Source organism: Phyllobates terribilis, unplaced genomic scaffold (assembly GCF_046119375.1).
Source record: "Phyllobates terribilis strain yellow unplaced genomic scaffold, ASM4611937v1 Scaffold_40__1_contigs__length_11209783, whole genome shotgun sequence".
NCBI classification, from domain to species: Eukaryota; Metazoa; Chordata; class Amphibia; order Anura; family Dendrobatidae; genus Phyllobates; species Phyllobates terribilis.
In genome coordinates, this window is record NW_027362800.1 from 4,764,597 (window position 1) to 4,777,650 (window position 13,054).

Sequence of the window (13,054 nt, forward strand, 5' to 3'; positions counted from 1 at the left end):
TGTCTGTTTATCCAAAAGGAAGTATAGAGGGAGAGCTAGATAGATAGCATTGCATTACATTACATTACATGGCAATGCAATGCACAGTTGCTGAAGTTGAACCAAAATGAGCTTGTCATCTGGCTTCTGCAACTTTTAACATGAAAAATCCAATGAGGAGAAGAAAAGCAAAGCCAAAGAGTCCATCCCAAAATCCGACAAACAAGCAAAATGAACAAAAAGCATTGAATTCAATTCTTTCTGATTTTAGAAACTGCATTAAAGAAGGGGTGCACCGGTCCTGGAGATACTGCAATACCAGGTCAATGCGTGGAGTGGACAGAGCAAGCTCTTTTTCCATCTCCCTGTTCTAAAAATCCATTTAATATATGGTCCCCAGATAGGGGACGTATCAGATATTAAACTGATAAGAACAGATACTACACTTGATCTTAGCCAAAAGGCCGAGAAGCGATAACCAGAATTGGTTTCCGACTACGGTGCCACCCAAGGATTCTGAAAAGTCCATTTGTGGAGATGGCCACCTGGACTCCCGTTAAGAAGACATGCTGTCAACCTCTAGATCCCTCACATGCCTGCACTTTTCGGCTTGCTGCTGCTGCAATCCACGCATTTTAGATCTGCATAACTCCACCTCTTTTAGCACAGTACCCTCAACCCCCGGCTGTTCCCACCCGCCTCAACACCGTTGGAAGGGAGGAGAACCAATTAAGGCGGGGGGGGGGTGGAACGAGCAGCTGTCTACCCTTAGCAGGAGGGTTGCTGATTAATTACCTCTCCTGCTGCTGCTGCTGCTGGCTGTCCAGCAGCAGACTGAAGGTGGCTGCTGCTGTGCGCAGGTATATAAAGGCTCAGAGCCTATTATGACACGCGCAGCCAGCGTTCCATTGCCACATTCCGTCTACTGCAGGCGGGATACCTGGATGGCTGAATGTCACTGAGAAGCTCACAGAGACCGCCATAAGCAACAGTTTAAAAGAATGCCACAGACTAATCAACCAAACTTTTTGGGTTGGTTTCTCTTTTATAGTCTGCAGGCATTAAATGAAAGAAGTCAGTGTTCCAGCAGAGGGAGACAACGTTTCAGAAAAGGCATTGTAGCAAACCAAAAAAGAAATTTTAAGCGCAGCAGAGTAACCAGCTCACATACCTGTTAGCTCAGGTGAGTTTAAAAGGCTGCTGTTGATAACAAGGGCATTTGCTAAATAGATGGTGTGTGTGCAACAATATACTGAAAGGTCAATTATATTGTGCAGCTTATCTCACCACCTGTAGTTATTTAGGTGAAAGCTCCAAAATGCTTGCCTAATATGTCTGTTTATCCAAAAGGAAGTATAGAGGGAGAGCTAGATAGATAGCATTGCATTACATTACATTACATGGCAATGCAATGCACAGTTGCTGAAGTTGAACCAAAATGAGCTTGTCATCTGGCTTCTGCAACTTTTAACATGAAAAATCCAATGAGGAGAAGAAAAGCAAAGCCAAAGAGTCCATCCCAAAATCCGACAAACAAGCAAAATGAACAAAAAGCATTGAATTCAATTCTTTCTGATTTTAGAAACTGCATTAAAGAAGGGGTGCACCGGTCCTGGAGATACTGCAATACCAGGTCAATGCGTGGAGTGGACAGAGCAAGCTCTTTTTCCATCTCCCTGTTCTAAAAATCCATTTAATATATGGTCCCCAGATAGGGGACGTATCAGATATCAAACTGATAAGAACAGATACTACACTTGATCTTAGCCAAAAGGCCGAGAAGCGATAACCAGAATTGGTTTCCGACTACGGTGCCACCCAAGGATTCTGAAAAGTCCATTTGTGGAGATGGCCACCTGGACTCCCGTTAAGAAGACATGCTGTCAACCTCTAGATCCCTCACATGCCTGCACTTTTCGGCTTGCTGCTGCTGCAATCCACGCGTTTTAGATCTGCATAACTCCACCTCTTTTAGCACAGTACCCTCAACCCCCGGCTGTTCCCACCCGCCTCAACACCGTTGGAAGGGAGGAGAACCAATTAAGGCGGGGGGGGGGGTGGAACGAGCAGCTGTCTACCCTTAGCAGGAGGGTTGCTGATTAATTACCTCTCCTGCTGCTGCTGCTGCTGGCTGTCCAGCAGCAGACTGAAGGTGGCTGCTGCTGTGCGCAGGTATATAAAGGCTCAGAGCCTATTATGACACGCGCAGCCAGCGTTCCATTGCCCCATTCCGTCTACTGCAGGCGGGATACCTGGATGGCTGAATGTCACTGAGAAGCTCACAGAGACCGCCATAAGCAACAGTTTAAAAGAATGCCACAGACTAATCAACCAAACTTTTTGGGTTGGTTTCTCTTTTATAGTCTGCAGGCATTAAATGAAAGAAGTCAGTGTTCCAGCAGAGGGAGACAACGTTTCAGAAAAGGCATTGTAGCAAACCAAAAAAGAAATTTTAAGCGCAGCAGAGTAACCAGCTCACATACCTGTTAGCTCAGGTGAGTTTAAAAGGCTGCTGTTGATAACAAGGGCATTTGCTAAATAGATGGTGTGTGTGCAACAATATACTGAAAGGTCAATTATATTGTGCAGCTTATCTCACCACCTGTAGTTATTTAGGTGAAAGCTCCAAAATGCTTGCCTAATATGTCTGTTTATCCAAAAGGAAGTATAGAGGGAGAGCTAGATAGATAGCATTGCATTACATTACATTACATGGCAATGCAATGCACAGTTGCTGAAGTTGAACCAAAATGAGCTTGTCATCTGGCTTCTGCAACTTTTAACATGAAAAATCCAATGAGGAGAAGAAAAGCAAAGCCAAAGAGTCCATCCCAAAATCCGACAAACAAGCAAAATGAACAAAAAGCATTGAATTCAATTCTTTCTGATTTTAGAAACTGCATTAAAGAAGGGGTGCACCGGTCCTGGAGATACTGCAATACCAGGTCAATGCGTGGAGTGGACAGAGCAAGCTCTTTTTCCATCTCCCTGTTCTAAAAATCCATTTAATATATGGTCCCCAGATAGGGGACGTATCAGATATTAAACTGATAAGAACAGATACTACACTTGATCTTAGCCAAAAGGCCGAGAAGCGATAACCAGAATTGGTTTCCGACTACGGTGCCACCCAAGGATTCTGAAAAGTCCATTTGTGGAGATGGCCACCTGGACTCCCGTTAAGAAGACATGCTGTCAACCTCTAGATCCCTCACATGCCTGCACTTTTCGGCTTGCTGCTGCTGCAATCCACGCGTTTTAGATCTGCATAACTCCACCTCTTTTAGCACAGTACCCTCAACCCCCGGCTGTTCCCACCCGCCTCAACACCGTTGGAAGGGAGGAGAACCAATTAAGGCGGGTGGGGGGTGGAACGAGCAGCTGTCTACCCTTAGCAGGAGGGTTGCTGATTAATTACCTCTCCTGCTGCTGCTGCTGCTGGCTGTCCAGCAGCAGACTGAAGGTGGCTGCTGCTGTGCGCAGGTATATAAAGGCTCAGAGCCTATTATGACACGCGCAGCCAGCGTTCCATTGCCACATTCCGTCTACTGCAGGCGGGATACCTGGATGGCTGAATGTCACTGAGAAGCTCACAGAGACCGCCATAAGCAACAGTTTAAAAGAATGCCACAGACTAATCAACCAAACTTTTTGGGTTGGTTTCTCTTTTATAGTCTGCAGGCATTAAATGAAAGAAGTCAGTGTTCCAGCAGAGGGAGACAACGTTTCAGAAAAGGCATTGTAGCAAATCAAAAAAGAAATTTTAAGCGCAGCAGAGTAACCAGCTCACATACCTGTTAGCTCAGGTGAGTTTACAAGGCTGCTGTTGATAACAAGGGCATTTGCTAAATAGATGGTGTGTGTGCAACAATATACTGAAAGGTCAATTATATTGTGCAGCTTATCTCACCACCTGTAGTTATTTAGGTGAAAGCTCCAAAATGCTTGCCTAATATGTCTGTTTATCCAAAAGGAAGTATAGAGGGAGAGCTAGATAGATAGCATTGCATTACATTACATTACATGGCAATGCAATGCACAGTTGCTGAAGTTGAACCAAAATGAGCTTGTCATCTGGCTTCTGCAACTTTTAACATGAAAAATCCAATGAGGAGAAGAAAAGCAAAGCCAAAGAGTCCATCCCAAAATCCGACAAACAAGCAAAATGAACAAAAAGCATTGAATTCAATTCTTTCTGATTTTAGAAACTGCATTAAAGAAGGGGTGCACCGGTCCTGGAGATACTGCAATACCAGGTCAATGCGTGGAGTGGACAGAGCAAGCTCTTTTTCCATCTCCCTGTTCTAAAAATCCATTTAATATATGGTCCCCAGATAGGGGACGTATCAGATATTAAACTGATAAGAACAGATACTACACTTGATCTTAGCCAAAAGGCCGAGAAGCGATAACCAGAATTGGTTTCCGACTACGGTGCCACCCAAGGATTCTGAAAAGTCCATTTGTGGAGATGGCCACCTGGACTCCCGTTAAGAAGACATGCTGTCAACCTCTAGATCCCTCACATGCCTGCACTTTTCGGCTTGCTGCTGCTGCAATCCACGCGTTTTAGATCTGCATAACTCCACCTCTTTTAGCACAGTACCCTCAACCCCCGGCTGTTCCCACCCGCCTCAACACCGTTGGAAGGGAGGAGAACCAATTAAGGCGGGGGGGGGGGGGGTGGAACGAGCAGCTGTCTACCCTTAGCAGGAGGGTTGCTGATTAATTACCTCTCCTGCTGCTGCTGCTGCTGGCTGTCCAGCAGCAGACTGAAGGTGGCTGCTGCTGTGCGCAGGTATATAAAGGCTCAGAGCCTATTATGACACGCGCAGCCAGCGTTCCATTGCCACATTCCGTCTACTGCAGGCGGGATACCTGGATGGCTGAATGTCACTGAGAAGCTCACAGAGACCGCCATAAGCAACAGTTTAAAAGAATGCCACAGACTAATCAACCAAACTTTTTGGGTTGGTTTCTCTTTTATAGTCTGCAGGCATTAAATGAAAGAAGTCAGTGTTCCAGCAGAGGGAGACAACGTTTCAGAAAAGGCATTGTAGCAAACCAAAAAAGAAATTTTAAGCGCAGCAGAGTAACCAGCTCACATACCTGTTAGCTCAGGTGAGTTTAAAAGGCTGCTGTTGATAACAAGGGCATTTGCTAAATAGATGGTGTGTGTGCAACAATATACTGAAAGGTCAATTATATTGTGCAGCTTATCTCACCACCTGTAGTTATTTAGGTGAAAGCTCCAAAATGCTTGCCTAATATGTCTGTTTATCCAAAAGGAAGTATAGAGGGAGAGCTAGATAGATAGCATTGCATTACATTACATTACATGGCAATGCAATGCACAGTTGCTGAAGTTGAACCAAAATGAGCTTGTCATCTGGCTTCTGCAACTTTTAACATGAAAAATCCAATGAGGAGAAGAAAAGCAAAGCCAAAGAGTCCATCCCAAAATCCGACAAACAAGCAAAATGAACAAAAAGCATTGAATTCAATTCTTTCTGATTTTAGAAACTGCATTAAAGAAGGGGTGCACCGGTCCTGGAGATACTGCAATACCAGGTCAATGCGTGGAGTGGACAGAGCAAGCTCTTTTTCCATCTCCCTGTTCTAAAAATCCATTTAATATATGGTCCCCAGATAGGGGACGTATCAGATATTAAACTGATAAGAACAGATACTACACTTGATCTTAGCCAAAAGGCCGAGAAGCGATAACCAGAATTGGTTTCTGACTACGGTGCCACCCAAGGATTCTGAAAAGTCCATTTGTGGAGATGGCCACCTGGACTCCCGTTAAGAAGACATGCTGTCAACCTCTAGATCCCTCACATGCCTGCACTTTTCGTCTTGCTGCTGCTGCAATCCACGCGTTTTAGATCTGCATAACTCCACCTCTTTTAGCACAGTACCCTCAACCCCCGGCTGTTCCCACCCGCCTCAACACCGTTGGAAGGGAGGAGAACCAATTAAGGCGGGGGGGGGGTGGAACGAGCAGCTGTCTACCCTTAGCAGGAGGGTTGCTGATTAATTACCTCTCCTGCTGCTGCTGCTGCTGGCTGTCCAGCAGCAGACTGAAGGTGGCTGCTGCTGTGCGCAGGTATATAAAGGCTCAGAGCCTATTATGACACGCGCAGCCAGCGTTCCATTGCCACATTCTGTCTACTGCAGGCGGGATACCTGGATGGCTGAATGTCACTGAGAAGCTCACAGAGACCGCCATAAGCAACAGTTTAAAAGAATGCCACAGACTAATCAACCAAACTTTTTGGGTTGGTTTCTCTTTTATAGTCTGCAGGCATTAAATGAAAGAAGTCAGTGTTCCAGCAGAGGGAGACAACGTTTCAGAAAAGGCATTGTACAAACCAAAAAAGAAATTTTAAGCGCAGCAGAGTAACCAGCTCACATACCTGTTAGCTCAGGTGAGTTTAAAAGGCTGCTGTTGATAACAAGGGCATTTGCTAAATAGATGGTGTGTGTGCAACAATATACTGAAAGGTCAATTATATTGTGCAGCTTATCTCACCACCTGTAGTTATTTAGGTGAAAGCTCCAAAATGCTTGCCTAATATGTCTGTTTATCCAAAAGGAAGTATAGAGGGAGAGCTAGATAGATAGCATTGCATTACATTACATTACATGGCAATGCAATGCACAGTTGCTGAAGTTGAACCAAAATGAGCTTGTCATCTGGCTTCTGCAACTTTTAACATGAAAAATCCAATGAGGAGAAGAAAAGCAAAGCCAAAGAGTCCATCCCAAAATCCGACAAACAAGCAAAATGAACAAAAAGCATTGAATTCAATTCTTTCTGATTTTAGAAACTGCATTAAAGAAGGGGTGCACCGGTCCTGGAGATACTGCAATACCAGGTCAATGCGTGGAGTGGACAGAGCAAGCTCTTTTTCCATCTCCCTGTTCTAAAAATCCATTTAATATATGGTCCCCAGATAGGGGACGTATCAGATATTAAACTGATAAGAACAGATACTACACTTGATCTTAGCCAAAAGGCCGAGAAGCGATAACCAGAATTGGTTTCCGACTACGGTGCCACCCAAGGATTCTGAAAAGTCCATTTGTGGAGATGGCCACCTGGACTCCCGTTAAGAAGACATGCTGTCAACCTCTAGATCCCTCACATGCCTGCACTTTTCGGCTTGCTGCTGCTGCAATCCACGCGTTTTAGATCTGCATAACTCCACCTCTTTTAGCACAGTACCCTCAACCCCCGGCTGTTCCCACCCGCCTCAACACCGTTGGAAGGGAGGAGAACCAATTAAGGCGGGGGGGGGGGGCGTGGAACGAGCAGCTGTCTACCCTTAGCAGGAGGGTTGCTGATTAATTACCTCTCCTGCTGCTGCTGCTGCTGGCTGTCCAGCAGCAGACTGAAGGTGGCTGCTGCTGTGCGCAGGTATATAAAGGCTCAGAGCCTATTATGACACGCGCAGCCAGCGTTCCATTGCCACATTCCGTCTACTGCAGGCGGGATACCTGGATGGCTGAATGTCACTGAGAAGCTCACAGAGACCGCCATAAGCAACAGTTTAAAAGAATGCCACAGACTGATCAACCAAACTTTTTGGGTTGGTTTCTCTTTTATAGTCTGCAGGCATTAAATGAAAGAAGTCAGTGTTCCAGCAGAGGGAGACAACGTTTCAGAAAAGGCATTGTAGCAAACCAAAAAAGACATTTTAAGCGCAGCAGAGTAACCAGCTCACATACCTGTTAGCTCAGGTGAGTTTAAAAGGCTGCTGTTGATAACAAGGGCATTTGCTAAATAGATGGTGTGTGTGCAACAATATACTGAAAGGTCAATTATATTGTGCAGCTTATCTCACCACCTGTAGTTATTTAGGTGAAAGCTCCAAAATGCTTGCCTAATATGTCTGTTTATCCAAAAGGAAGTATAGAGGGAGAGCTAGATAGATAGCATTGCATTACATTACATTACATGGCAATGCAATGCACAGTTGCTGAAGTTGAACCAAAATGAGCTTGTCATCTGGCTTCTGCAACTTTTAACATGAAAAATCCAATGAGGAGAAGAAAAGCAAAGCCAAAGAGTCCATCCCAAAATCCGACAAACAAGCAAAATGAACAAAAAGCATTGAATTCAATTCTTTCTGATTTTAGAAACTGCATTAAAGAAGGGGTGCACCGGTCCTGGAGATACTGCAATACCAGGTCAATGCGTGGAGTGGACAGAGCAAGCTCTTTTTCCATCTCCCTGTTCTAAAAATCCATTTAATATATGGTCCCCAGATAGGGGACGTATCAGATATTAAACTGATAAGAACAGATACTACACTTGATCTTAGCCAAAAGGCCGAGAAGCGATAACCAGAATTGGTTTCCGACTACGGTGCCACCCAAGGATTCTGAAAAGTCCATTTGTGGAGATGGCCACCTGGACTCCCGTTAAGAAGACATGCTGTCAACCTCTAGATCCCTCACATGCCTGCACTTTTCGGCTTGCTGCTGCTGCAATCCACGCGTTTTAGATCTGCATAACTCCACCTCTTTTAGCACAGTACCCTCAACCCCCGGCTGTTCCCACCCGCCTCAACACCGTTGGAAGGGAGGAGAACCAATTAAGGCGGGGGGGGGGGTGGAACGAGCAGCTGTCTACCCTTAGCAGGAGGGTTGCTGATTAATTACCTCTCCTGCTGCTGCTGCTGCTGGCTGTCCAGCAGCAGACTGAAGGTGGCTGCTGCTGTGCGCAGGTATATAAAGGCTCAGAGCCTATTATGACACGCGCAGCCAGCGTTCCATTGCCACATTCCGTCTACTGCAGGCGGGATACCTGGATGGCTGAATGTCACTGAGAAGCTCACAGAGACCGCCATAAGCAACAGTTTAAAAGAATGCCACAGACTAATCAACCAAACTTTTTGGGTTGGTTTCTCTTTTATAGTCTGCAGGCATTAAATGAAAGAAGTCAGTGTTCCAGCAGAGGGAGACAACGTTTCAGAAAAGGCATTGTAGCAAACCAAAAAAGAAATTTTAAGCGCAGCAGAGTAACCAGCTCACATACCTGTTAGCTCAGGTGAGTTTAAAAGGCTGCTGTTGATAACAAGGGCATTTGCTAAATAGATGGTGTGTGTGCAACAATATACTGAAAGGTCAATTATATTGTGCAGCTTATCTCACCACCTGTAGTTATTTAGGTGAAAGCTCCAAAATGCTTGCCTAATATGTCTGTTTATCCAAAAGGAAGTATAGAGGGAGAGCTAGATAGATAGCATTGCATTACATTACATTACATGGCAATGCAATGCACAGTTGCTGAAGTTGAACCAAAATGAGCTTGTCATCTGGCTTCTGCAACTTTTAACATGAAAAATCCAATGAGGAGAAGAAAAGCAAAGCCAAAGAGTCCATCCCAAAATCCGACAAACAAGCAAAATGAACAAAAAGCATTGAATTCAATTCTTTCTGATTTTAGAAACTGCATTAAAGAAGGGGTGCACCGGTCCTGGAGATACTGCAATACCAGGTCAATGCGTGGAGTGGACAAAGCAAGCTCTTTTTCCATCTCCCTGTTCTAAAAATCCATTTAATATATGGTCCCCAGATAGGGGACGTATCAGATATTAAACTGATAAGAACAGATACTACACTTGATCTTAGCCAAAAGGCCGAGAAGCGATAACCAGAATTGGTTTCCGACTACGGTGCCACCCAAGGATTCTGAAAAGTCCATTTGTGGAGATGGCCACCTGGACTCCCGTTAAGAAGACATGCTGTCAACCTCTAGATCCCTCACATGCCTGCACTTTTCGGCATGCTGCTGCTGCAATCCACGCGTTTTAGATCTGCATAACTCCACCTCTTTTAGCACAGTACCCTCAACCCCCGGCTGTTCCCACCCGCCTCAACACCGTTGGAAGGGAGGAGAACCAATTAAGGTGGGGGGGGGGGGGTGGAACGAGCAGCTGTCTACCCTTAGCAGGAGGGTTGCTGATTAATTACCTCTCCTGCTGCTGCTGCTGCTGGCTGTCCAGCAGCAGACTGAAGGTGGCTGCTGCTGTGCGCAGGTATATAAAGGCTCAGAGCCTATTATGACACGCGCAGCCAGCGTTCCATTGCCACATTCCGTCTACTGCAGGCGGGATACCTGGATGGCTGAATGTCACTGAGAAGCTCACAGAGACCGCCATGAGCAACAGTTTAAAAGAATGCCACAGACTAATCAACCAAACTTTTTGGGTTGGTTTCTCTTTTATAGTCTGCAGGCATTAAATGAAAGAAGTCAGTGTTCCAGCAGAGGGAGACAACGTTTCAGAAAAGGCATTGTAGCAAACCAAAAAAGAAATTTTAAGCGCAGCAGAGTAACCAGCTCACATACCTGTTAGCTCAGGTGAGTTTAAAAGGCTGCTGTTGATAACAAGGGCATTTGCTAAATAGATGGTGTGTGTGCAACAATATACTGAAAGGTCAATTATATTGTGCAGCTTATCTCACCACCTGTAGTTATTTAGGTGAAAGCTCCAAAATGCTTGCCTAATATGTCTGTTTATCCAAAAGGAAGTATAGAGGGAGAGCTAGATAGATAGCATTGCATTACATTACATTACATGGCAATGCAATGCACAGTTGCTGAAGTTGAACCAAAATGAGCTTGTCATCTGGCTTCTGCAACTTTTAACATGAAAAATCCAATGAGGAGAAGAAAAGCAAAGCCAAAGAGTCCATCCCAAAATCCGACAAACAAGCAAAATGAACAAAAAGCATTGAATTCAATTCTTTCTGATTTTAGAAACTGCATTAAAGAAGGGGTGCACCGGTCCTGGAGATACTGCAATACCAGGTCAATGCGTGGAGTGGACAGAGCAAGCTCTTTTTCCATCTCCCTGTTCTAAAAATCCATTTAATATATGGTCCCCAGATAGGGGACGTATCAGATATTAAACTGATAAGAACAGATACTACACTTGATCTTAGCCAAAAGGCCGAGAAGCGATAACCAGAATTGGTTTCCGACTACGGTGCCACCCAAGGATTCTGAAAAGTCCATTTGTGGAGATGGCCACCTGGACTCCCGTTAAGAAGACATGCTGTCAACCTCTAGATCCCTCACATGCCTGCACTTTTCGGCTTGCTGCTGCTGCAATCCACGCGTTTTAGATCTGCATAACTCCACCTCTTTTAGCACAGTACCCTCAACCCCCGGCTGTTCCCACCCGCCTCAACACCGTTGGAAGGGAGGAGAACCAATTAAGGCGGGGGGGGGGGTGGAACGAGCAGCTGTCTACCCTTAGCAGGAGGGTTGCTGATTAATTACCTCTCCTGCTGCTGCTGCTGCTGGCTGTCCAGCAGCAGACTGAAGGTGGCTGCTGCTGTGCGCAGGCATATAAAGGCTCAGAGCCTATTATGACACGCGCAGCCAGCGTTCCATTGCCACATTCCGTCTACTGCAGGCGGGATACCTGGATGGCTGAATGTCACTGAGAAGCTCACAGAGACCGCCATAAGCAACAGTTTAAAAGAATGCCACAGACTAATCAACCAAACTTTTTGGGTTGGTTTCTCTTTTATAGTCTGCAGGCATTAAATGAAAGAAGTCAGTGTTCCAGCAGAGGGAGACAACGTTTCAGAAAAGGCATTGTAGCAAACCAAAAAAGAAATTTTAAGCGCAGCAGAGTAACCAGCTCACATACCTGTTAGCTCAGGTGAGTTTAAAAGGCTGCTGTTGATAACAAGGGCATTTGCTAAATAGATGGTGTGTGTGCAACAATATACTGAAAGGTCAATTATATTGTGCAGCTTATCTCACCACCTGTAGTTATTTAGGTGAAAGCTCCAAAATGCTTGCCTAATATGTCTGTTTATCCAAAAGGAAGTATAGAGGGAGAGCTAGATAGATAGCATTGCATTACATTACATTACATGGCAATGCAATGCACAGTTGCTGAAGTTGAACCAAAATGAGCTTGTCATCTGGCTTCTGCAACTTTTAACATGAAAAATCCAATGAGGAGAAGAAAAGCAAAGCCAAAGAGTCCATCCCAAAATCCGACAAACAAGCAAAATGAACAAAAAGCATTGAATTCAATTCTTTCTGATTTTAGAAACTGCATTAAAGAAGGGGTGCACCGGTCCTGGAGATACTGCAATACCAGGTCAATGCGTGGAGTGGACAAAGCAAGCTCTTTTTCCATCTCCCTGTTCTAAAAATCCATTTAATATATGGTCCCCAGATAGGGGACGTATCAGATATTAAACTGATAAGAACAGATACTACACTTGATCTTAGCCAAAAGGCCGAGAAGCGATAACCAGAATTGGTTTCCGACTACGGTGCCACCCAAGGATTCTGAAAAGTCCATTTGTGGAGATGGCCACCTGGACTCCCGTTAAGAAGACATGCTGTCAACCTCTAGATCCCTCACATGCCTGCACTTTTCGGCATGCTGCTGCTGCAATCCACGCGTTTTAGATCTGCATAACTCCACCTCTTTTAGCACAGTACCCTCAACCCCCGGCTGTTCCCACCCGCCTCAACACCGTTGGAAGGGAGGAGAACCAATTAAGGTGGGGGGGGGGGGGTGGAACGAGCAGCTGTCTACCCTTAGCAGGAGGGTTGCTGATTAATTACCTCTCCTGCTGCTGCTGCTGCTGGCTGTCCAGCAGCAGACTGAAGGTGGCTGCTGCTGTGCGCAGGTATATAAAGGCTCAGAGCCTATTATGACACGCGCAGCCAGCGTTCCATTGCCACATTCCGTCTACTGCAGGCGGGATACCTGGATGGCTGAATGTCACTGAGAAGCTCACAGAGACCGCCATAAGCAACAGTTTAAAAGAATGCCACAGACTAATCAACCAAACTTTTTGGGTTGGTTTCTCTTTTATAGTCTGCAGGCATTAAATGAAAGAAGTCAGTGTTCCAGCAGAGGGAGACAACGTTTCAGAAAAGGCATTGTAGCAAACCAAAAATAAATTTTAAGCGCAGCAGAGTAACCAGCTCACATACCTGTTAGCTCAGGTGAGTTTAAAAGGCTGCTGTTGATAACAAGGGCATTTGCTAAATAGATGGTGTGTGTGCAACAATATACTGAAAGGT

General features: G+C 45.2%; 10 non-coding genes across 10 annotated transcripts; all 10 read right to left on the reverse strand.

The window, feature by feature from the left end:
- Window positions 1-264: 264 nt before the first annotated feature.
- LOC141187592 (U2 spliceosomal RNA) lies at window positions 265-455 on the reverse strand. The gene has a single exon (XR_012261764.1). It is a non-coding gene; the product is annotated as a U2 spliceosomal RNA (small nuclear RNA).
- A 1,120-nt stretch (window positions 456-1,575) lies between these two features.
- Window positions 1,576-1,766, reverse strand: LOC141184310 (U2 spliceosomal RNA). The gene has a single exon (XR_012259077.1). It is a non-coding gene; the product is annotated as a U2 spliceosomal RNA (small nuclear RNA).
- A 1,121-nt stretch (window positions 1,767-2,887) lies between these two features.
- On the reverse strand, window positions 2,888-3,078 carry LOC141187593 (U2 spliceosomal RNA). The gene has a single exon (XR_012261765.1). It is a non-coding gene; the product is annotated as a U2 spliceosomal RNA (small nuclear RNA).
- Window positions 3,079-4,198: 1,120 nt separating this feature from the next.
- On the reverse strand, window positions 4,199-4,389 carry LOC141187595 (U2 spliceosomal RNA). The gene has a single exon (XR_012261766.1). It is a non-coding gene; the product is annotated as a U2 spliceosomal RNA (small nuclear RNA).
- Window positions 4,390-5,513: 1,124 nt separating this feature from the next.
- Window positions 5,514-5,704, reverse strand: LOC141187597 (U2 spliceosomal RNA). The gene has a single exon (XR_012261768.1). It is a non-coding gene; the product is annotated as a U2 spliceosomal RNA (small nuclear RNA).
- A 1,119-nt stretch (window positions 5,705-6,823) lies between these two features.
- LOC141187598 (U2 spliceosomal RNA) lies at window positions 6,824-7,014 on the reverse strand. The gene has a single exon (XR_012261769.1). It is a non-coding gene; the product is annotated as a U2 spliceosomal RNA (small nuclear RNA).
- Window positions 7,015-8,138: 1,124 nt separating this feature from the next.
- On the reverse strand, window positions 8,139-8,329 carry LOC141187599 (U2 spliceosomal RNA). The gene has a single exon (XR_012261770.1). It is a non-coding gene; the product is annotated as a U2 spliceosomal RNA (small nuclear RNA).
- Window positions 8,330-9,450: 1,121 nt separating this feature from the next.
- LOC141184436 (U2 spliceosomal RNA) lies at window positions 9,451-9,641 on the reverse strand. The gene has a single exon (XR_012259191.1). It is a non-coding gene; the product is annotated as a U2 spliceosomal RNA (small nuclear RNA).
- Window positions 9,642-10,764: 1,123 nt separating this feature from the next.
- Window positions 10,765-10,955, reverse strand: LOC141187600 (U2 spliceosomal RNA). Its single transcript, XR_012261771.1, has one exon. It is a non-coding gene; the product is annotated as a U2 spliceosomal RNA (small nuclear RNA).
- Window positions 10,956-12,076: 1,121 nt separating this feature from the next.
- Window positions 12,077-12,267, reverse strand: LOC141184437 (U2 spliceosomal RNA). The gene has a single exon (XR_012259192.1). It is a non-coding gene; the product is annotated as a U2 spliceosomal RNA (small nuclear RNA).
- Window positions 12,268-13,054: the final 787 nt, after the last annotated feature.